The sequence below is a fragment of the Myotis brandtii genome, unplaced genomic scaffold (assembly GCF_000412655.1).
Source record: "Myotis brandtii unplaced genomic scaffold, ASM41265v1 scaffold232, whole genome shotgun sequence".
Lineage (NCBI taxonomy): Eukaryota > Metazoa > Chordata > Mammalia > Chiroptera > Vespertilionidae > Myotis > Myotis brandtii.
Window position 1 is genome coordinate 529455 of NW_005358729.1, and position 25866 is coordinate 555320.

General features: G+C 38.9%; 1 protein-coding gene across 4 annotated transcripts in view; it reads left to right on the forward strand.

The window, feature by feature from the left end:
- The window catches only part of SNTG1 (syntrophin, gamma 1), a 119437-nt gene continuing 93571 nt past the window's right edge, over nt 1-25866 (forward strand). For 3 of the 4 annotated variants that reach the window (XM_005866529.2, XM_014539970.1, XM_014539972.1), the window contains exons 1-2: nt 1-150; nt 549-1321. The gene's annotated coding sequence lies outside the window, so the exon portion shown is untranslated. Of the gene's footprint in view, nt 151-548; nt 1326-25866 lie in introns of all 4 variants that reach the window. The other variant, XM_014539971.1, reaches the window with a different exon arrangement.

The following is a 25866-nucleotide window of genomic DNA, read 5'->3' on the forward strand; positions in this document are numbered from 1 at the left end:
CTGTGGGCGGCTGCGGAGCGCTCCCTGGGATGCAGCCTCGGAGGCTCCGGCTCGCCCAGCTGTGTCCTCCCGGCGCCGGAGCCCTGACACAGCTGGATTCGCTTAGCTGCTCTGCAAGGATTCGGAGCCAATTCAGCCGCGTTTGAAAAGGTAGCAGCGCCGAGATGCCTTTTCTTTCGTTCGTGTTATTATTATTATTGTGCAATAAGCTGTCGTTTTGGCTTGGAGGGTCAAAGAAGAATCCACGACCTCGTTACTGTGTTTAATCTAGGAATTTCAAGTGGGGTTTCTCAGAATTTAAATGTGGTTCACCGAGTTGGTAATCAAGGTGGCAGAGTCTTCCAACATAGACCCTTTCCGTTTTATGTAATGAGAGACCCAAAGAAGCTCGGGCTTTTCTGTGATGCATAATCTGTATTCATTCCCTCTCTCCTCTCTCTCTGTCTCTTTCTCTCGCTCTCTCGCTCTCCCCCTCTCTCCTTCTCTCCCCCTCCCCCTCTCCTCCTCTCCCTCTCTCCTTCATTTGTATCATTGGGAAACTCGTCCAGGGCCACTGAAAAGTCAGGAAAGGTTGAAATCGGATTTTCCACGGATTCCTACTTGCAACGTCAAATAATATCGGGAAACATCGCCACCAAACAAGTATGAGGATATTGTTGTGGAGAAGCAATTAACCCCTCCCCAAATACAAGGCGCCCGGGAAAAGGTGAGGCCGGAAGGCAAGGAAGCCCTTTGGAGGAGAGCGATCTGGGGAGCGGCTGCAGGTGGGGTCCCAGCCCCCGAGCTTCAGTACCGGAGGGGATGGACAGCGTCTCCAGCCTGGGCTGCAGCCACCGGGACCGAACTGCGCCGCCGCGGCCCCTGCTGCTGTCCTTGCCTCCGCCGGCAGCGGGGCTGCCTGCTCCTCGCATCTGAAAGGCGGCGCCTCCCGGTAACCCCTCGTCCCCCCTCTCCTTCTAAGTAGAGGAAAAACAACAACGCTTCTTACCCACCTGCTACAGCGACCATTCGGGGCTCGGAGGAGTGCTCTTGTTGCACAGGTTCAACTCTCGGCAGCAACTTCAAAAATAATTTTCCGTGGGGGCCTGGGAGACATGCAAACAGACAAGTGAAGTCCAAGTTCTTTGAGGCTCTGGGAAGTCATGGGCTCTGCAGTGAGGATCGAGGTGCTCAAAGGCCCCCACTTTTTGGAATAAACAATGCTCACGAGAGGAGGCCCCTGTTTTTGGATATACTGGTAGCTTTGTGAGAGGAGGTTCCAGAACTATTCAGAATCCTACGTTAGAGAAACGAACAGGCATCTAATTCTTTCACTGGGCAGGTAAGTGATAAGACTTTTTTTTCCTGCTTATTTACAACCCTACTTTTTCAAGAATTTCGCAGAAAGATATATACAGTATTATTTTTCCTTGTGGATGAAGTAGATAAACAATTTGATTTTTAAATAATTGTTCCTGCATCATGATCTTTGGAAATCTCTTGCCTAGTTGAATATTTTTATTGTTGAATATTTTATTTCTCTGAAGTCCCTTATATGACAAGAATATTAAAGAATTTATATTGGGTTATATAATTACAGTAAACTCTTTCGTGGGTATTTTTTATATTGCTGGCCTAACATACTTTTAAATTTATGTATGTCTTGGTTTTCCAAAATCTGGACTTTCATTAAGAGGTTTTTTTTTAATCTTATACTTGCAGTTTAAAGTGATCTTGTCTGTGTTACATAGTATGAAAAATTCAAAAAGTATCAAGTAGAGATTGTTTAACCACTCCTTCTATTATATTTTAGATGATTATAATTTGCCAAACAATGCACAGGAACAAACACATGTATGCATACACACCTGATTCCTGTTTCCACCTGAACACCCAAGTACTAGTATACCTACACCTGTAGAATCTTAACTAAAAAATACACACATTTTTACTTAGTGTGGTCTTTCCTGCCTTTTAAAGCTTAAGACTGCTTGCTCAAAATGCATTTGCCAGAAAGCAGAAAATGAGAAGCTTTATTGTGCCATATATATATATATTGACTAGAGGCCCGGTGCATGAAAATTTGTACACTTGAGATGGCGGTGGGGGGTTCCCTCAGCCCACCTGCGCCCTCTCAAAGTCCAGAACCCCTCTGGGGATGTCTGACTGACAGCTTAAGCCGCAGTTGGACATCCTTAGCACTGCCTGCTGTGGAGGCAGGAGAGGCTCCCGCCACCACCGCTGCACTTGCAACCAGCAGCCCGGCTTGTGGCTGAGCGGAGCTCCCCCTGTGGGAGGCACTGACCACCAGGGGGCAGCTCCTGCATTGAGCGTCTGCCCCTTGGTGATCAGTGCGCGTCATAGCGATCGGTCGTTCCTGGTTGCTCTGCCATTAGGGTCAATTTGCATATTATCCTTTTATTATATAGGATATATATATATATATTGATTTCAGAGAGAAAGGGGAAGGGAGTGAGAGATAGAAAAATCAATGATGAGAGAGAAGCATTGATTGGCTGCCTCCAGCACGCCCCCTACTGGGGATCAAGCCAGCAACTCGGGCATGTGCCCTTTTCCAGAATCAAACCCAGGACCCTTCAGTCTGCAGGCTGACGCTTTATCCACGGAGCCAAACCAGCTAGGGCTTTAGTGTGCCTTTTTGGAGAGCTGGGTTTTTATAGCATTCTGACTTAGTTCTATAAAATAAACCTGTCACTAAAATCCAGAAACGTGATAGAGGAAAATAGGTTCTTGACAGACCATAAACTTTAAAGTGTTCATTAAATCTGTTTTTGTTGATTCTTATTTCTGGAGTCTTCCCCTAGAGCTTTAAAACTACCATCTTTCATAGTGACCTTGATAAGCATTCGGCTTTAATAAAAAGGGCTCATTTAGGTAAAAGAAGTTGCACAGATTTATAGCGTTCGCCTGACACTTCACTAAGGGCTCCATCAATTCCAGTGCACACATTCAGTTCTGTGGAGAGTGCTGACTTGCAAGGCTGGACTTTCACAATCATGGAAGCACATATGATGCTATATGCATAACCAACACTGTGGAAAGAGTTTGCCCCTCTGAAAAACTACAGTTCCTTAGCTTTTTCTTTTAATTTGTAGGTCACATCTAAACGATAATGAAGTACTCCTAATACATACCCATACATACATACCTTCCTTCTCAGTTTCAGCACAAAAATCCCGAGCCAGGAAAGATGGTGTTTGTTGGTAGATTGATGGGCCCTTGTTTTGAATTGGCCGAGAGTAGCAATTACACTCGGAGGGAAGAAAATCCTTCTTCACTGGCACTTACCATTTACCACGAGCCTGCTTGTTTAGCAGAAAGGGAGCCGGGACATCTGTGTCATTGGGCTGCTTGGGGACTGTATTGCTGTTTATAGGTCAGAAATGACCATCGCCCTAGCCAGTCCGGCTCAGTGGAAACAGCATTGGCCTGCAGACTGAAGGGTCCCAGGTTCGATTCCAGTCAAGGACACATGCCCGGGTTGCAGGCTCAATCCCCAGGGAGGGGCCATGAGGGAGGCAGCCGATCAATGATTCTCTCTCATTGTTGATGTTTCTGTCTTTCTCTCCTTCTTCCTTCCTCTCTGAAATAAATAAAAATAAAAGAGAAATGACATCATCTGAGGATTTGATTCCTTCCTAGGAGACCTACGATGTGCTCCTAACACAACATGATTTTTTTTCTCTAACCTGAGAGATGTGGAAGTGAAACGGCCTCATGAAATAATTAATGAAGCTTTAAGAAATGTATGGTATATTGTTAGACTGATATTTTGGTCATCAATTAACATAGACTCTCATGGCTGGCACCTCATAAAAATGAAAGCAGAAAATGAATTCTAGGAAGCATCCTGTGGGTATGTGGCCACGGTTACCCTCTAGTCAGCAGCGGTTCTCAACCTGTGGGTCGCGACCCCTTTGGTGGTCCAACGACCCTTTCACAGGGTCACCTAAGACCATCCTGCATATCAGATATTTACATTACGATTCATAACAGTCACAACATTACAATTATGAAGTAGCAACGAAAATAATTTTATGGTTGGGTCACAACATGAGGAACTGTATTTAAAGGGCCAGAAGGTTGAGAACCACTACTCTAGTGGTACAGAGGGCAGGCTCCCCCTATGTGTGCGTGAAACGGCACAAAGTAAAAGTTATCTTTGCCTAAATCCTTTGGAGATTTAGTCATAGAAATTAATAACTTGAATTCACCCTTCCAAGCTCAGGCAAAGTGCACGGAAGCTCATAACAATCATTATCTTTGCAGAAATGTCATTCCCATCGAGATAGAGTTTGGTAAATCAATTTAATGCCCACCTAGATGCTAATTCTAAGTGCTTCCTCCCCAAGAAGAGTGGGTGTTAATGTTAGCAAACCTTTTTTTGCACACAATCACTTGTGTTTAAAGTGAAATCAATGCTTTATTCCAGGATATTCAGATCCCAGTAAAGGAAACTGCTTGATAGTTATTTTGGCCCATTAGGGAAAACGGACCATTGAGGTCTGCAGAGAACTAGACACAGTAATTCAGCATCCCCTCCCCGGGTGAGGGCAGTGGTGGTGCTGACACTGCTTTGTTGGTAAAAGGTTGTTGACCTTTGCTTACATTTGAGACGCAAAGGAGAAAAGCGACATAGGATTGCATAAACAGGAAATGTAAAGTGTATATAGGACCAGAGAATAATCAGAAATGAGCCCTGGCATCCATCCAATTGCTTTTATTTATAAGAAATGGTGTGTGGCAAGTGGGACAGGGAGTTCTGGCCTGAATCTTTAAATTATAAAATATTATAAAAACAACTTCTTGTTTAACGTTTTGTGTAGATCATCTGAATATTAACTGGGTATTTCTAATCTCATTACTGATACCTACAGATCATATTGGATTTCAATATCCAGAGTTTGCCTTAGAAATTTGGGGTGATTTGAATCAAGGTATGTGTATATCAAAAAATATAAAAGTATGAGATGATAATTACTAGAATTGAAGAAGGCCCTCAGGAACTGACTTTTATTTTTGTGTCATTTTAAAGATGTAAATTCCAGGCAAGCAACTGCTTATTCACCCAATTCTAACGAGCAAGGTAAAGCTACTAGTGAAGAAGAGTGTGTTGTAACCTGGAAATTATTTTTTATAGTCATCTCAGCTCCCCAGAAACCTGTACAATGAGTCATAGAATAGCACTCAAATGCTATTCTTATTTACTATTTTCTTCCTGTTTAGTGTAGGTGAATGAGTTATACAGGGGGTGTGCTCAAAGAGACAACATGCTGCGGTGTGAAATATGTTACCTATCATGATGTAGCAGAACGAGTGCTGTTTGACAACCCAAACATTAGGATTCTTGAATGCTTGTCATTAGATCTTAGGCAAGTCACTGGACCCAATAAACTTAACTTTTCTTCTGTAAAAGGGGATACTGTCTGTACGGATTAAGGTACAATTCTAATATGACATCTAAATCTTTGTGGGATGAATGAGCGAATGCCTACTGTGTGAAATATTGGAAAGCCCCAAAAGAATGCTTTTGAGAGTGTTTTGGAAATGGAAGTGCTAGATCTTTAAGTTATAAGTAATCTTTAGTAGCATTCATTTATTCCCTCATCAAAAACCTCCCTACTGATTGATTACAATATGTGGGCATGCCTCTTCTATTTAAGAACTCTCAGTATAGAATATAGATAATATGTTTTCTGTGCTAATTCAGCATCATTTTTCTTATATCTCTTAGTGGATTACATATTTTAATGCAGGTAGAAGCTGGTTTAAGAATATTTATTATTGCCCCGCCGGTGTGGCTCAGTGGTTGAGTGTCAACCTATGAACCAGGAGGCCATGGTTTGATTTCCCGCAAGGGCACATGCCTGGGTTGCAGGCTTAATCCCCAGTAGGGGGCTTGCAGGAGGCAGCCAATCAATGATTCGCTCTCTCTCTCCTTCTCCCTTCTTCTCTTCCCACCAGTTACATTATTTTGGGGAATACTGTCAAAAATACTGACAACTGCTAAAGATTTTAAAAGAAATTGTTGTGAGAAATAAGCAACTCTATTACACACACTTGAATTATTTGTGTGAAAATTAAATTTCTTGAAATTTTATCCAAATTTTATTTTTCTGAACTTGTTTTCTTGCACATGCATAAAAGAAGTATAATCATAGAATAAACAATTGAATGAAGCCTAGAAATCATTTACATTATTTACACAAGCATTGAAAACCCCCAATAGGCTATTTTTCCCCCCTGAACAGAATTAACAAATCTCAAAATGAATGTAGTTTCTTCTCTCATTGTGTAGTTCCGGAATATTTTCATAAGAACCTTACTTCAGTGTGCTTAGCTGAGCCAAATCGTTGTGCTTTTACAGGTTTATCAAGGATACTTATTAAGAGATTGAACCCTAGGAGCAAGATGGCACTCAAATAGATAGAAGTTCTGAGCATCAATCTAAAACTATAACTATTCTTAATGAACACAAAGGCTGAACACTGGGAACAAGGCTGACATGTGGCCAAAAAAATATTTGGCATCTGATGAATTACTTCGCATTTCTTTTTGTAAAGAATAAAAGCATTCTGGCTTCTAACAAAGAGTTTGTGAGTGTGTGGCAGTATTTTGAACAAGGAGATCATTTATAAATGCAGTCTTTATATTTAGAAAATGATTATGGGATGCAGCTGCAGGTTTTAATGACTTTTAATAAAGCACGTTATAAAGTGAGTTAGCAATGAATGTTTAACAGATGATGCTAATTAAACACATTACAGAACATCATTACATCTACATGTTAAATTGTTAAAGCAATATATATGTTTCTATAATACCAGGGGTTTTGAAATTTTTGAGGGTATTTTGAAAGGAAGTTCAAGGCAGGTTAAATTTTAATGAATGGGATTAGTGTATCTACCAGCTCCGGGAAACCAATAAAATTGTATTTATTTAAGTAATAAAGAAGCTGAAAGCTCTTTAAATTTATACAGTGTATAGAATTATAAAACAAGATTCATGTATTAACATATGAAGATACATTTCAACCATTTTGAATTCTTAAGTCTTTCATAAATAAAAGTGGATTTTACTTTGTAGAAAAAAATAGTTAGAAATAATCTGAGTTCAATACTTGCTTTGCTGGCATTGCCAGAACTCAGTCATAAACTAAATTTCAAGTCAAGTGGTCAGAATACTGATGAACAGAAGCAAACACAACTCATAACTCACCGTGTCTGTTTGTATAAGTAGGCTACCTCAGCATGCAGAATGATACAGTTTAGATTACTTTCCCCCCCTCCCTCCAGTATAAATTACTTTTAAAGACTAAGCTTGGTCTCTGATCTCAAGAAGGTTGGCGTCTATTAAGACAAAGCAAGGATATTTAGAATCGCAAGGTAGAGTTGGAAATGTAGTCACAGATTATCAGGTTAGGAAATTGACTCTGAGAAAATTTCTGAAATTTGTTAAAAGATTCAAATTTAGTTTATGACCTAGTTGAAATAGAACTGTAAATTATGGTTTAATCAGTGATGATACTCCAAGAACAGTAAAGCATAACTGAATACTGTTCAATGAATATCTCTTTATGGATCCATAGTTCAGGGTAAACTAGTAACCTAGAATGTGGAGAAGGTAGAGAAGTGGTAAGCTCTAAGTCTTCCAGAATTTCAAGCAAATGAGATTGAATGCCCATCATAGATGCAGCTAGGGATAACAAGGTTATAGTTGTTTTTTAAATTTTGTATTTATTTTTAAATATAGACTCAAAAGAAGTTGCAGAGATTCTTTATTTTTTAAAAAAATTTATGTTTAATTGTCGATAGTACTACAGATGTCCCCATTTCCCCTCCTCGCATTGACCTCCTCCCCCTCTCACTACCCCCCCCCCCCCCCCCACTTAACCTCCCCAATGGTAGCATCTTACATAATTATCATACAGCAATATAACCAGGAATTTCTATTGGCACAACATTGTCAAATAGATTATAAATCTTACTAAGAGTTCTTCAGTTTTTTAAATATATTTTATTGATATTTAACAGAAAGGAAGGGAGAGGGATAGAGAGTTAGAAACATCGATCAGCTGCCTCCTGCACACCTCCTACTGAGGATGTGTCTGCAGCCAAGGTACATGCCTTGACTGGAATCGAACCTGGGACCTTTCAGTCTGCAGGCTGACACTCTATCCACTGAGACAAACCAGTTAGGGCAGAGTTCTTCAGTTTTTATCTGAAGTCATATGTGTATGTCATTTTATGTACTTTATGCCATGTATAGATTTACCATCACAATTAAGATAGAGAATAATTTTATCACCACAATAGACTTCCTTGTTCTGACTCTTTAATAGTGTGGTCTACTCCCCAATTTCCTGGAAAACACAAATCTATTCTCCATCTCTAGAGTTCATTATTTTGAGATTGTTCTTTAAACAGATTCATACAGTATATAATCTTTTGAGATTGTCTTTTGTTTTTCCATATAACACAAGGCCTTTGAGACACATCAACATTGTTGCATGTGCCAGAAGGTTATTTTCATTGTTAAACAGTATTGCATTATGTGACTGTACTGTTTTGTGGGCTTATCTAACAAAATTGAAGGACATTTGGGTTGTTTCCAGTTCGGGGCTACTATGAATAATGGCGTTTTGAACATTCACATCTAGGTAGTTTGTTATGAGGTACTAGATAACCAGAATATTTTCCTATAAATGCACCTGAACACTGAACAGCAAAGGGCAATAAAACAAAGGATTTTGGACAAGTAATAATAGTTTTAAACTCTGGCATTCCATTAATGAAGATTGTTTTATACCATTTACTTTTGCTCTAAGAGCACTAGGTACACAACAAAACTTTTCTAAGAATTAAGGCAAAAGTTTAAACAATTCAATAAAGCTCCCACACAATTATTGATTTTTCTAAGAAGACATTTTAGTTAATGCTCTGGCCGGGAATTGAACCATGACCTCCTGGTTCATAGGTCAACGCTCAACCACTGAGCCACGCCGGCTGGGCTGTTGAGCACCTTTTGATGGTTATTGGCTTCTTCAGATAAATGTCTATAAATTGGGGGGGGGGGCATTTTTAAGTAGGATGTTTGTCTTTTTGTTAATGAGTTGTAAGAGTTCTCAATAAATTTTGTGTACTAGAACTTTATCAGATACATGATTTGAAAATATCTTCTTCCATTATATGGGTTGTTTATTTTGTGTGTGTGTTTTCTTCATTTTGTTGTTGATAATGTCCTCTGAAGCACAAAAAATTTTGAATAAAGTCCAATTTATCTATTGTATGTCTTTTGTTGTTGTTGCATGTGATGGTGGTGCCATAAATAAGAGACCACTGCCTAACCCAAGATAACAAGATTCCTATCTATGTTTTGCTCCATTAGTTGTACAGTTTTCGTTCTTACATTTAGGTATTTGATCTATTTTGAGAAAATTTCTGTATATGCTGTGTTGTACGGGCCACTGTCATTCTTCCTCATGTAGATAACTAGTTGTCCCAGCACCATTCCTTGAAGAAAATATTCTTTTGTCATTTAATCATCTTGGCACGTTGTTTAAAATCATTGGCCATAGATGTAAGGATTTGTTTTGATGCTGTCCATTTTATTCATTGATCTAGATGTCTGTTCTCATCCCATTACTAAACAGTTTTATCACTGCATTTTGAAATGGGAAAGTATGGGGGCCATTAACAGAGCTGGTCCAAATTTAAAAATAAATTTGAAAATTGATTTACATAAAAGGAATGTTTTCTTTTATTTTAATATATGGTACCTTCCTATTATTTGCCTTGAAAATTCAGTGTGCTGAAACTATCAAAGTCATTTTTGCTACAATGTCCCTGTTTTTACTATGAGTCGATTTTATAGTGAACTGAATAATCTTTTAAGAACTATTATGTAACTTGCAGTTTTAGAGAATTGTAGATTTCAATCATTCACAGGTTTGGTAATTAAAATATAAAATGCAAAATTGGTTCAAGTGTTCATATCTTTTGTCTTGTTAATCCGCACCCAAGAATATTTTTCCATTGATTTGTAGAGAGAGTGGAAGGCAGGGGGAGAGAGTGGAAGGGAGGAAGAGAGAGTGGAAGGGAGGAAGAGAGAGAGAAACATCCATTGATGGATGTAAGAGAGACACATCAATTGGTTGCCTTCCACACAAGCGACCCAAACAGGGCTGGAATGGAGCCTGCAACCCTGGTACATGCCCTTGACCAGAATTGAACCCAGGACCCTTCAGTTGCTGGCCAATAATCTTTCCCCTGAGGCAAACTGGCCAGGGCCAAGTGTTCAGTATCTTGATTTTGGTGAGAGTTTTAAATTGTACCCTTTAAATATGTGCACTGTGTTATATATCAATTAGCTTCACTAAAGCTGTTATAAAAATTAATTCATTTGCTTCTCTGTACTTTTTAGAGATGAGACTACCAGAGTATTTAAAATAACCTATGTGGCTAGTATTACATTTCTATTTGAAAATCCTGATCTAGATCTAACTGCCATTTTTCAGGAAACATGGAGGACAAAAATATGTTAGCACAACTAGGATTCGATCATCTGTATTCAGAATGTGGAGCGTTTAGGACAATGACTAGGCTTTTTCCAGAAGCATATGGCAAGAGAAACTATAATTACAAAGGGACATAAGAAAAATAGCAACCCAGTGCAACATGTGACTTTCTTTGATTTTACCGTTCTCTTTGTTTAGCTCTCTTGAAGACACTGTGTTCTCTCTCTCTCCCGCCCACCTTCTTTTAGTACCTCCCTCTCTCATTTTAGTTTCCTCTATGAAACATCACTCCAGTCAGGCCCAGGAGCTTGTAATTAGGGTAGAGTCATTGGCTTTGTTTTTATGCCTCCTGTTTCATACTTTATCAGTAATGTCTGAAATTCTGCCTTGAGTTTACCTTTGCCTTTGCCTTCTCCCCTCCATGGTGATGCTAGCAGCCTCCTAATTGGTCCCCTGACTTCTTTTCTATCCATGACATTCTTAGGTTTATTTTCCAAAACACAAATCCCAGTCTTTACATGCCCTTAACGACTAACCTTGGTTGGCTGTTCATAACCGACAGGCTAACTCCTTGGCATCCTGTGCCACGCTGTTTGCAAGCTGAGCCCGTCTGGCTCTACAATCTTATGTATAATCATTCTCCATGATATGTTCCAAAGCAACAATATCAACTCAGCATGTGCTAAGCACTTTGCATGTCATATCTAATTTCATCTGTACGAGAATCCTGAAAGGTAGATAATTATAATCTCCATTTTATACATGGAGAAACATGACACGTGTTTATTAAATTGGATACTCAAGATGAAAATCTTGGCTACATAGTCAGGATTCACATGAACTGCTGTGCTAATCTGCCAGTCCCTAACATTTAATGGAATTCCTCCCTCTCGTTCTCCCTTCCTTCTGTTACGCTCTTGGACTTCATGACAGGAAATTAATTCATGATACTACTTCCTACCAGTCAGTCTCCCGACAGGAAACTAGATCACTGAAATAGGTAATTTGAAGAAAGTTTAAGAAAAAATCTTATATACAAAGTCTGGGTGAGATATGGAAAAACAGCAAGAACTTGTAGTTTCCCACTGGAAGGTATCTGAAGGGGCAGGTTGTAGATGGGAGCACTCACCTTGACCCAGAGATGGTGATTTTATGCAGAGAGCTGCCTGCCAGGACTTGTGTGTCCCCAGAGAGGAATTTAGCCACCCCACGGACTTCGTAATCAGGGCACATGAGATATTTGAGATATTTCTTAAACCTTAACTCTCAAGCTACTCAACAATTACTTTTTTATTCCTCAATCATCTACTGAATAGTTTAGTTTGAGTGTTGTACTTGAATCTCCTTAAGTACTCCTTATATTTTTGGTTCGAATGCCCTCCATCTCCTCTAACAGCTGTAATTTGGTAAAACCCCATTTTGTTAAAAAATTTTCCTCCCTCTAGATTTTTATTGGATTCTGCTATTCATGATAGGCTCTTAAAGCTCAGTTCTGCCTGTTAAGCAAAACCAATAAAAATGATGGAGCTCCTCTAGGCCAGAAGGTTGTCAGTCTTTTGTTGAAACATTAAAGAAGCCATTGTCTGCACAGTTGCCTTAACTACAAATTCTGAAGTACTCCCAGGCTCAGGGGATAGAGGAGACCGTTTCATTAAAAGTTCCAGAGCCTCCCCTAGCCGGTTTGGCTCAGTGGATAGAGCATAGGCCTGCAGACTTAGGGTCCCAGGTTCGATTCCAGTCAAGGGCACATGCCCAGGTGGCAGGCTCGATCCCCAGTAGGGGGCATGCAGTGATTCTCATTATTGATGTTTCTCTCTCTCCCTCTCTCTTCCTCTTTGAAATAAAAATATATGTAAAGCTGAAAAAAAAGAAGTTCCAGTGCCTCTGAGAACCATACTCTCCACATTATAAGTGGACTGATTCTCACTCCTTGGCTTTCACTCTCTGGTCCCAAAGCGTTCCCAGGCCAGCTGGAAAAAAATCCCGCACTTGTCCTTATTCCAGACGTCATTAACATTTAAAGCCACAGTCTCTAGGTCTGATGCTTTTAGAAGCTGTTCTTCCTAGGACAGGGCTGGGGGTTGGTTTGTGGTTGGTGAGGAAGCCAGTTGGCATGCTGTTCACCGGAGTTGCTAATGAGTCCTTTGAAATGGTAGGACACATTTATATGAAAATAGATCAAGAATCAATGTCATCATTGCCCTAGCTGGTTTGGCTCAGTGGATAGAGCGTCGGCCTGTGGACTGAAGGGTCCCAGGTTCGATTCTGTTCAGGGGCACATGCCTGGGTTGCGGGCTCGTTCCCCAGTAGGGGGCATGCAGGAGGCAGCCAATCAATGATTCTCTCTCATCGATGTTTCTCTCTCTCCCTCTCCCTTCCTCTCTAAAGTCAATAAAAATGTATTTTTTTAAAAATCACCCTAACCGATTTGACTCAGTGGATAGAGTGTTGGCCTGCAGACGGAAGGGTCCCAGGTTCAATTCTGGTCAAGGGCATGTACCTTGGTTGCGGGCACATCCCCAGTGGGAAGTTTGCAGGAGGCAGCTGATCAATGTTTCTTTCTCATGGATGTTTCTAACTCTCTATCCCTCTCCCTTCCTCTCTGTAAAAAAATCAATAAAATATATTTTTTTAAAAAGTGGATTTATAGAAAAAAAAAGAATCAATGTCATCATGCTGTGGGGGAGGGGAAGGAAGGTACTGTGAAACTATTTCCACATGCAACAAGGGTGATTTACAGCTTAATTGCAAATTAATAATGAATACTCAATCCTTAAAAAAACAAAAGAAACTCAATCCTGTGTGTTGGATTAAATGTAACTCAGCCCTTATGCCTAATCTGTAATTCCCTGGTCTTGTCAAGAGAAGACCACTGCCTTTTTCTTTTCTTATGGGCATGAAGCTCACCTCATGAGATCTTAATTGTTATTTAGTTATTGTATGAATACATGAGGTATCAGTTGGGACAAACATTCAGTTTTTTTTTTTTAAATGAGCATTACATGTAACAGATGGACTTATTGGATGTCTATGATTTTTGTGTTTTTCAGTTGTGACAAGGAGATTAAATTGCATATACTCATAGGTAACTTGTATAGTCTAAGAATGCCATAGTTCCAAAAGCTTGAGGGTGTACTTGTTAATGTACCCTTTTGGGTTAATTGAGCTATCTTATTCTACTAATGTTTTTATGGGTATAATTATCACTGATGTAATTGTTAATTCTCAAGCATGTTTCAGTTACTATGGGAACATGTGACCTTGAATGAAAGTTCAGAGGACAACTAGTTTCATTGAATATTTATGACTGTTCCTCTCTAAGTAAATCTTAAGTGTTAGCTGCTTCACTTCTATTAAAGCTAAAGTTAAACATATTACTGACCATCTGAAATGTCCCATACATATAATGGATAAAATAAACAACTTATTTCCAGTTTAAATCATAATTGTAAAGGTTTTGACAAGTGCTGTTTGCATTGAATATACTATTCCTCTTTCAGTTTCTACTGGCACTAAAATTTAGGCTATTCACTTTTTTCTTTTTCAAATGAAGTCAGGAATTCAGGGGCAATGCTATTTTTATTTTATTGTTATTATTTTTTTTGCCAATCAAGTAAAAGACAACTTATTAATATCTCAGTATTTGTTTCATGAAAAGGATATACTTTTCTATCTCAAAATGATAAATTTAGTCATGAAGTAAGTGTCTGGGCAGTTGGTTGTGATTGGCATGTAGAAAACTGTCAAGTTTCACCTTCACCATCTGCCAAATGTAGGCTATACTAAATGCTCCCTAGGTTTCCTTCATTTCTCAAAGCTCTGAGATGTGAATTTCTCCCAGAATTGCAAAAAGTAGTGTCACTGTTTTAAAACTACATTTCTTCCCTTACAAGGTGCTCATATCACACTTTTTTCCCAGTTTAAAATGATATAAATCTGCTCTCTAGACAATACCAAAGCTATTTTTCTTTAGTTATTCATAAAACCCTTATCATCTTAGCGTTGGCAGGTAATATTGACTTTATTCTAACACTTTCATTTTTGGGGACAGTGAAATTTGGACCAAGAAAGATATGTCTTTGCTCTAATTTTACACAGTAATTAGTGGTCAAAGTGAGAATGAAAATTAGGTTTGCTGACATCTAATTCATCATACTATTATGGCACAGCAAATACTTCAAAGATGAAAGCAGTGAAATTTTACCAGTGAAAGCAAATATAATCAGTGAGCTTAGAAATAAAAAACTAAGTGTCATTAACTGAAAGCTTACTATACCCAGGTGTTGTTTTGTTTTTTTGTTTTTAAATATATTTTATTGATTTTTTACAGAGAGGAAGGGAGAGGGATAGAGAGTTAGAAACATCAATGAGAAACATGGATCAGCTGCCTCCTGCACACCCCCTACTGGGGATGTGCCCGCAACCAGGGTACATGCCCTTGACCGGAATCAAACCTGGGATCCTTCAGTCTGCAGGCCGATGCTCTATCCACTGAACCAAACCAGTTAGGGCTATACCCAGGTTTTAAATAACAAATCTAAATGAGTCCTCAGAACCCCATTTTACTTTGATACTACTGAAGCACAGAGAGAGTATACCATGGCCATGGTCACATGATCAGGAAGTGGCAACACTATTATTAGAAAGTGTAAATCTTTTTAATACCCATTTAATTATTTGAGAGACAATCTGTGAACATAGGGAGTGGCAAGTGTAGAACAGACATAGCCCCTCTTTTCACAGGGCATCTGAAGAAAGACAGTAACCAGATCATGAAAAATTCTATAAGATAAACATTTTGGTACTATTATATCCAATAATGCAAATGTCTGATGAGAATGTGAGAAAACCTCCTTTGGAATGAAAATGGAAGAGAAGGAATCGGTTCAACACAAAACAGTGGGAGAGGCATTCCACACAGGAGAAAGTATTCACACCTCGTTGTGGAAATGGGAAAAGATCTTGGCCTGTTCAACAAATTAGAGTAAGCTGGAGCTTAAGAATGAGGTACCATAGTTTAGAATAAGGTGGAGAGTTAGGCAGGTGAGTGGCATGATGTGCCCTTTGTTGTTATTGTTGTTATGTTTATTAATGAATATCAAGGGATACTTGAAAGAACGAGGCACAGTTTGATGCCAGTGTAGTGGTCTAGGTCACACACTATGTGGCTTGAGTGAGGATCATAAAACTTATGTTTAGACAGATTTGGAATGTGTTACTGAGTTGAATTTATAGGACTTGTTGATAGATTTTATTTGATGGGTGATAATAAAGAATGAATCAAGGAGATGCTCCTAGGTTCTTGGCCAACTAGGTGGGTGGGTCCAATTTACTGAAATGGAGGTAATTTGGTTAGAAATAAGTTTTGGACGGTGGGGTAGGTGGAAATCAAGTGTTCAGTATCAAGCATGTTCATGTTGATGAAATTGTTACCTGCCAGATAGAGATGCCAATAAGTAAGTGGCTATAGAAATCTGGAGCTCAGAGCAGTCTGAATTGGATGTGTACATTTAGAAGGTTACCGATGAGAGTTATAGTCATGAGAATGAATGAAACCAAGAGAGCCAATGAGAAGAAAGGCTAGGAAAGAGCTTGAAAAACTCCAACATGTAGAAGGAAGATAGAAGAGACTCTGTCAGGCTTCCAACAGGAAACAATGGCATGCCAAATTAGGAGGATTTACACTTAAAAGGACTAATCACCAATATGTCACACCAGTCCTCATCCATGGGGACAACAGGCCTGCTAATGGGATTCAGTCAGTCCGAGGAGACCTCTGGGAGGCAACCAGAGGATAAATGCCCCGTCTTTGTTCTTCGGCCTCCCTTCCTCCTATCGCCCATTCCTACTGCCTACTTTCTAAATCAACTCAGAAGCTAGAGAGCCTGAGAGGCTGCTGGTGTAACTACATTAGGTCAGAGTGACAACATGGATAGAGATGGGGAGTGGTCTGTAGGCGTGATCAGAAGATGCCTAGCACAGAGAGCAAAGTGTTTTAAATCTAGAATTTGGAGCTCCTACTCTTTTTTCTTATTTATAATGGCATATAAATACAAAGGAAATAGAGAAGATATCTGTTTTATTATCTCCCCAGGGTCTGATGAGAATTAAATTACTTTAGAAATTGAAAATCACCTTGAAAAATTTAAAGCCTTATATAGTCATTAGTATTATTATCGCTGATGTCAGGTCTCCCATAGAGTGAAGAAATACATGGCTTTGGTCAGAAAAACAAATACAATTTTGTGGAGGCTCAGTTCATTTCCTAGAAAGCCAGAATCCTATAAAAATGAATATTACAACGATGTGTAAGAAAAGTATGAAATTATTTTATGTAGCAACTCTAACCTGCTGCTTTTTTCTCCTCATTCCTTATTGACAGTTACGTCTCTTATATTTGTAATAAAAATTCCCTGTGATTAAAAATAAACAGAACTGCAAGTATCAGAATGTACTTCACCATATTTCTTTAGTGAAGAACGTTGAGACTTGAAATTATCTGTTATGTTTTCTGTTACAATCAAAATGTAGATGAAGAAGATATGATTATACATGTAATGAGAATGGTTTGCATAGACGTAATTGTAATAATTTAACATCTGTTTTCATGTTATCTTCATTTCCCTAATAATTGGTAACTAGCTGGGTAATTTGTAGAGGAAATCAAAGAGACAGAGAATCCCACATGACCAGAAAGTAAAATTTAAATGATGGCTATTGTCTTACAATGTAGTACTTAAATTAGCACAGACCACTTTCAGACAGATGTAAAATAGCTAGATGGTTCATACCTTTGATTAGTAACTATGGGTCAAACATAAAAATTGCTAACAGCTCTCTTTAACAGAAATTATTTGAGACTATAATGTCTAGTAAGTATCATAAGTTAAAGCCAATTTGTAAGTGGTGCTATTTAGAGGAAGAAAGGTGATCCAGTGTATATTTCCATAATTTTATTTTAAATTTTTCACAGAGAAAAATAGAGCCAAAAGCAAAACTTGAAATAATTAGAATGCATGTTTTCTCTCTTTTCTTTTTGTCTTTAATTTATGGTTTTAATAAAATCTGCCATTTTCTTGAAATTTTACATGACACACCCCTTCATTAAACCAGTAAACCTCCCCCTCATGAAATATCTAGCCAGAGAACAAGTGACGAAGCTTATTTTTATTATTACAAGTTCAGAGTAGTTCTCAGAAATAAGACCAATGTGTTACCATGTATGCTTTTTCTGCTTCCCTAAACACAGACAAAAGCCTACTGACTTATTAGTATGCAATATTCCTTTAAATAATATATTTGTTATTCACTGTTTACTTTAAAGAAATCAGAAAACTACAATATTTTTAGTTATTCAAGATCCATATATTGTAAATCCTTATGTACCCAGCATTCTGTTTAGCAGAAGTATTTATAAACTGGCATCTCTATATTTGGCAATGTCATTCATAACTCCAAAATGTGAACAAACTTAAAGCATTTCCATGAGCATCAAAAGAATAATTATGCCTGGCATCATTGTAATATCAGGTATCCTATTTCTTAAAGATCCATCATCTACATATGCCATTAGTGAAACTACTCTCAGCTAGAATATTTGGTATAGTTCATTTTGCTTTAAGACCAAAGACTTTGTATAATATAGTTCAATGCATATTGTTATTTCAGATACCTGTTGTATGTCCTGATAAGACAAATAAGTGGTTTTTTTCTATCTAGTTTAATTTTTAAACTTAAATTGATTGCTAAAATATATTCATAAGTAAAGTGATATTCCGTTTTAGCGCGTCCCCACTCTCTTTAGAGCGTGGTTCAGTGGCAGGCGTGTTTAATGTTGAGCTTAGTGTGTCTGTTGTCTTGATGGATGAGGTGAAGTGAGTGAGTCCCAGGGCTTTCACAAGTTCAAGTGCACAAGCAAGAAGTAAGGCTCTTACAATTACAAATCAACAGGCAAAACACACCCAGAAGCTTTTCCTCACTTACTTATCTTTAGTGGGAAATGGATTCATGTGATTTATTCTTATACTCGGGAGTATTTCTTTGCTAGTAGCAGACTTTCTGCTTTAAAATGTTGTGAATTCCCATTGGAATCACTCTCTTCTGTAAAAGAGTAAGACAAATAATTTTTTTGTAAGATTTTTGATTGGAGATAAGTATTTTTAATAAATTTATCGGGGTGATAAGATTGTATAGGTTTCAAGTGTAGAATTCTATGCTATGTCATCTGCATATTGCGTTGTGTGACATAATCTTGAAGTACTGCGAAATCACTGTGGTCACTGCTAAGCAGTTTCCCACATGTTGAAAGCTGAGCAGAGTTCCTACATGTTGAAAGCTCCAAATTTTTCATTATTTTATTATTGAGATATATGCCATTTATGAGCTTTTCTCAGGCTGGTAAGCTCTGAGAGGCCTTAGGCCTTGATTTCAAAGCCCTTGGCGAAACAATTCAAGGACCCATATATGTCATCTCGTTTTCAGTGTCGTTTTTCTTCTGCTTCCTTTTGATTGACATATGCTTCTTTTCAATGCCAACTTTTTCTTCTTTCCAGCTGGAGAGATTTTTCTCATCTGTGAAATCTGCAGTGTTACATATATCAGTTGCTGTTTACTTAAGAAGAGTCATTGGTACAAACAACATAGAGATTTAAAATTTTTATATCTTGCAATCAGAAATTCTACGTATCCTTACATGCATAGTAATAAAAGCATAAGTTAGGACTTTGAGCAGAATCCATTGTGAGACCAAACAAAAGGCAGTCTGTCCGTCCAGAGGCCCGTGGCTCCGACAGGATGGGAGAGAGAGATGATGTCTGTTGGTAGAGAGATGGGCATCTCAGAAGCAAGCAACCCAGTGGTGACATTCCTGTTAATGTTTTCTTTCCACTCCAAGAATTTACTACTGTGAAACCTAACTAAGATCATTCTTAGGTGAAACAGGGAAGCATGCAATCACAGGTGAACTATTGCTGGTCATGGAGGAGAAAGATGATGTTTCTTATTAGAGAAATATTTTTCCATTTGGGTCTGCAAAGTGGCCTTCATAAAAGTGAAAGTATTGTTTCAACCAGAGTTTAAATGCTCTCCCTCATCCTTTGTGGGATGCAATAAGAAAACGACTCTTCCGTTCCTAGATAGAAAGAGGAAGACTTTCAATTAGGGAAATGTGGAGGATCTGTTGGCTGATTTGGCTGGGAGCTTTAACAGAAACAGTGCTATGTAAAAGGGAAAGGGTTGCAGGTATAGGAAAATATACTTTTATTAAAAGACCATCTTGGGGCCTGGCCATTGTGGCTCAGTGGTTGAGTGTCCACCCATGAACCTGGAGGTCGTGGTTTGATTCCAGGTCAGGGCACATGCCCAAGTTGTGGGCTCCATCCCCAGCAGGGGACATGCAGGAGGCCACCCATCCATGTTGATGTTTCTCTCTCATGGATGTTTCTGTCTCTCTCTGTCCCTTTCTCTCTCTCTCAAATGAATAAAAACATATTTTTTTAATCTCAGAAATTCATATTTTATTTTATTTTAAATTCTTTATTGTTTAAAGTATTACATATAGTGTTACATATGTCTCCTTTTTCCCCCATTGGCCTCTCCCTGGCCACCCCCAACCCCCAGCACATGCCCTCACCTTCTTACTGTCTATGTCCATTGGTTATGCTGATATGCACGGATACAAGTCCTTTGGTTGATCTCCTACCCGTCCCTCTCTCCACCCATCCTCCCCTGCCTTCCCTCTGAAGTTTGACAGACTGTTCGATGCTTCTACTATGTCTCTGGTTCTATTTTTGTTCATCAGTTTATGTTGTTCATTATATTCCACAAATGAGTGAGAACACATGATATTTATCTTTCTCCGACTGGCTTATTTCGCTTAGCATAATGCTCTCCATGTCCATCCATTCTGTAGCAAATGGTATATATTTTAAAAATATTTAAAAAAGATCATCTTGGAAACTGTTTCTCTATGTTATCAGGACTGTCATTTTCCATAATGTTAGCTGATGGCTTGCTCAAGAAGAAATTAACTGCAGAAGTAGGAAGCTGACCTACCATTATACGGGGTTAGTTATACGGGGTTGTAAGGTTCCTGTTTTCTGCAGTCTCTACTTTAGACACACAGCTGGCCTTTTTTCTCCCACCTTCAGAGCTATATCCCTTTTAAAAGAAATTTCTGTCCTCTGTTGTCTGCAGGGCAACAGCAGTTTTCAGCAACATGAACATTAAATATTGTACTTAAGATTTACCAGCATTATCAACAGCAGAAAAGGAAGATCTTTCCTCTACGAAGAAGCCCATACCCCACCGTCTTTCACAGGCTCAGGTCCCAATGGATAGAAAACTTCCGGCTGCGGGAACCAATGTGGCTGGTGCTTTCCACTGGGTAGAAACATGGATCCCTTTAGTGCCGCTTGCCATTCCTGCATCCTGACCCACTTTCTTCCTGAAATGGAATTTTCCACGTTGTCCTTTACTTTTGCTGAAGGTCTGTGTTTGTAACTGTTATCCTGGTAAATGAAAAATCTGAGATAAAGAATACCTACCTCACTTCTAGTGCCATTCTTTTAGTGGGCTTTCTTGGAGTAAGACCTTCTGTCATAAGTTATTATAATACAATTTCTATGTAAAAGAAAGCCACAATCATGGCTCACATGGATTGGACTCTGATGCTGAGTCATCTCCCTGTTGCATTACTTCTTGCTGTGGATCACTTGGCTCACTCACATTTATCTCATGAGCCGGGAACTCCTATCATCTTCTGATGGAAGAAAATGCGGAGGCTAAGGAGAAGCCAATCGCTTGTTGGAATTTCACATTTAATTAGTACCCAGCTCAATTCTTGATTTTTTTTTTCTATCAACTTGTAGGGGAAAATGACATTGTTTCTGCTCATTTGACAAAATAGTTTGAAATGGGGTTTGAGGGAATGTGAGGATTGCAGGCAAAGCACACCAATGGCAGCTGGGCAGACACCTGCTTCCCCTCTATTTGTCTGGCCCTCTCGGAGGCTCTGTGTAGCCAGTTCTTGTAAAGGGGATATGCAGAAGCAAATGGGAGCCTCTTCGGCGGTGTTGTTGAGGTCAGAGGTACAAAGGAAGAAAGACACACAGGATGGGGATGGCACTGATGGCGGAGCTACAGGACGTGCAGAGCCAGCCTTAATGATCAGGCATGAAGCGATACCTTGGTAGATGGATACGGTAGATGGGACATGACTTCAACAAGAATTAGATGCTGGTGAGGCTAGTCCTGGGGCTCTCAAGTAGCTGGGTGAGGTTCTCAGGACAGGATTCTTGGGCTACGTGTTGTGATGAGGCAGGCAGAGTCCTGGCGGGAAGAGGAATGGTCTGATAGGAGGAGAGGTACACTCGGGGTCCCAAGAACCCTGGGGAGGTAGTGCTTGGGCCAGAAGACGGCACCACATATGGAGCTGCTGATTTTTCATGCTTTTATTGCAGCACCTACCATAGTTGTCGTAGGTAAAAATGAAACAGATTAATTAAAAGATTATATGAGAGGATGAGTGGATAAAATCTAAATGGATGAATAACTTATCCAACCCCAAATTCGCAAGCCCTGTCCATTCTTAACCATTTTTACCTCCTTGGCGTTGCCTATCTCAGGATGCAAAGAGGCTGAAGACATGTGCCCGCAACACTTGCTGTTTGAGCATTTCTCTGCAAACACTCTTCCAGGAATAAAACATAAGAGATTAGCGACTATTGTTTGAAAGTGTTTTTGGCTCATTGCCCAATTTTTATCTTGGCAGGCCTGTTTTTATTTGGTTCATATCTTGGGTTTTCAGTATTCATTTGCATACTACTTTCACAATTTTATTATCTTTTTTTGAGTGATAGTTTATAAGGACTTGATTTATGTTGCTATTCCAATGCAATGGAGTTTCTTTTTAAATATTTACTATATTTTCCAAAAAAAATTAAGGGTCATTTGCCTTGCTTCTTTACCTTGTGGGGAACATTCCTAACCAAGCAAGCACTGCCTCTATACTTTGTCTCTTTCAGTTCTGTAAGCCAGGCAGAATTCAGGTCTAGTGCTTATAAGTTGGGTTTTATATACTCTATATTACTGGTTTTTGTATTGGACCTTTGGATGACTATTTGAGCTGGAATCCATGACGCAATGCTATAAATAGGTCCCAATTTATTTCAGTGAATTTTAAAACCTGTTAAAAATCAGACCTTGTGGAGACCTCATTTTATCCTCTGTTTTTCCATAGATGATATGACAAAACATGTCTATAAATCTTTCCAATTGGAAAGAATTTTGCTTGGTCGCCCCACTAATGTCTTATTTTTAAAACTCATTTCTAAAACTCAGAATGAGAAAAATGGTTTGAATCAAATCTGTTAAATTCCCACAATTTATTTTCAACTTAACACAAGTTTCCTTGAACCTATACTTCACACATTTCACCCTGCTTTTTTCATAGTAGGTCTTCCATGTGATTGTTCATTTTGTGTTTCAGGACCAAAGTCCCCAGATAATTGGGCCAATATTATTCTGGATGTTTCCGTAAAGGTATTTGTAGATGAGATGAACATTTAAATCAGTAGACTTTGAGTAAAGCAGATTGCCCTCTGTAATGTAGGTGCATCCATCCAATTATTTGAAGGCCTTCATAGAAAAAGACCAACCTCACTTGAGCAAGAGGGAAATCTGCCAGCCAACTAACTTTAGACTCCTACTACAGCACCTGCCTTTCCCTGAGTCTCTGGCTTTTTGGCCTCTCCTGTGGACTTTAGACTTGGCAGACTCCACAATCTCTCTCTTCCTCACACACACACACACACACACACACACACACACACACACACACTCCACATTCTATTGGTTCTGTTTCTCTGGAGAACCTTGAATAGGATACTTAGTTACAATGGCGTTTGGTGCTTTTGTCTTTCTCTCAAGGTGACAAAACTCTAGTACAGGCGTGTCCTACTCACATTTGCAATTTTCAATCCTAGCACAACCCTGGCATAAGAAAGATGCACAATTATGTTTGTCAAAACAAATTAGGCTTCTTCTTTTAAAAATTATTATTATGCTAGTATTTTTATTTCCCCCCCCTTTGACCAGCATTTCTTTATTTATCCAGTTCCATTAGCAATAAGTATTCATTAGTGATGTCTTTGAGGTAATCAAGTTTTTAAAATTATCTTAGGAATCTTCATGATAATGGAATTATGCCCAGTATAATCTTGAAGTTTTAGACATTTATTTTATACATATTATAGTCATCAGTGATATGTGAAGTATTAGCCAGACACATTAGCGCCAACATTTATATAAATTAGAGTTTATATGTACATTATTCACTGACACAAGTTGAAGTTAATTGCAAATAAAGGAGGATAGGACATGGAATTTCTGACTTTTATTTTTAGTTAAAACAGGAAACACTAAATCAGTCCTCTTTTAATGAAATGTCTAGGGCCACACACTGTTTTGTTGTGGTGGTTGTTGAATATCTGGTTTGTAACTGTAATAGTGATACATTAAAAACCTGAGGTAAAGAATACCTCATCACTGCTAATGGAATTCTTTATTTAAGGTTTTGGCTGCTCTCCCTCATGTATTAAAATGGCATGGGTTTTCTATCATTAGCAGACTTTTCCTTGAATATTTTTTTACACCTATGGGAGTGATGGACTTGCACTAAGAAAGTTTTGATAGGCTACACATAGATGGCTAGTTTCCTACTGCTGATTGTAACAGATCTAGTTACAGATAGCAAGGGATTAAATAGGTGATGATGATGATGGGGGACTGATGAGAATGTTCTTTTTTTTTTTTTTTTTTTTTTAAATTTGACATTTTTTTTTTTTTTTTTTTTTTTTTTTAAATCTGACATGATTTTTATTTTATTTTATTTTTTTCCCATCTCTCTTTTTTTTTTTATTATTTAATTAAATCTTTATTGTTCAGGTTACATTTGTTCCTCTTTTTTTCCCCCCCCATAACTCCCCTCCTCCCAGTTCCCGCCCCACCCTCCGCCCTCACTCCCCATCCACTGTCCTCATCCATAGGTGCACGATTTTTGTCCAGTTTCTTCCCGCATCTCCCATTCCCCTTTCCCCCCCAAGAATAGTCAGTCCATTCCCTTTCTATGTCCCTGATTCATTATAATCACCAGTTCATTCTGTACATCAGATTATTTATTCACTTGGTTCTTAGATTCACTTGTTGATAGATGCATGTTTGTTGTTCACAATTTGTATCTTTACCTTTTTCTTCTTCCTCTTCTTAAAGGATACCTTTCAGCATTTCGTATAATACTGGTTTAGTGGTGATGAACTCCTTTAGCTTTTCCTTATCTGTGAAGCTCTTTATCTGACCTTCAATTCTGAATGATAGCTTTGCTGGATAAAGTATTCTTGGTTGTAGGTTCTTGGTATTCAGCACTTTGAATATTTCTTGCCATTCCCTTCTGGCCTGCCAAGTTTCTGTTGAGAAATCAGCTGACAGTCGTATGGGTATTCCCTTGTAGGTAATTGAGTCTCTTTCTCTTGCTGCTTTTAAGATTCTCTCTTTGTCTTTTGCTCTTGGCATTTTAATTATGATGTGTCTTGGTGTGGTCCTCTTTGGATTCCTTTTGTTTGGGGTTCTCTGCGCTTCTTGGACCTGTAAGTCCATTTCTTTCACCAGGTGGGGGAAGTTTTCTGCCATTATTTCTTCAAATAGGTTTTCAATATCTTGCTGTCTCTCATCTTCTGGCACCCCTATTATTCTGATGTTGGTACGCTTGAAGCTGTCCCAGAGGCTCCTTACACTATCTTCGTATTTTCGGATTCTTTTTTCATTTTGCTTTTCCGGTTGGGTGTTTTTTGCTTCTTCGCATTTCAAATCTTTGACTTGATTCTTGCGCTCCTCTGGTCTGCTATTGGGTGTCTGTATAATATTCTTTATTTCAGTCCGTGTATGCTTAATTTCTAGTTGGTTCTTTATCATAGCATCGAGGGTCTCATTAGTTTTCGTGACTCTCTCCTCAAGTTTATTGACAGCTTCTAGCACATTTTTGCAAGCCCTCAAAATTGCGATTTTTAGCTCTATATCCTCCATTTCTGTCATGTTTTTTTGTCTCCGCATTTTTTATGCTTTCTTGGTGCACCCTCTAGTGGTCTTTGTGCGCAGTCTTGTTCTAGTTGAGCCTTGATTGTTGTAGTTAATACTAGAGGGATTTGACCACCAGGCCGACTGGCTGTGTGAATCAGCTGTGTCTGCCGCGGAAAACTTCTGTCCTCTGGGGAGGTGCTAATCTAGCCTTTGCCTGAGGCGATCCGGCAAATGGCTCTGCGCAGGGCTTGGGCGGGGCGGGCTCAACAGGGCGGGCG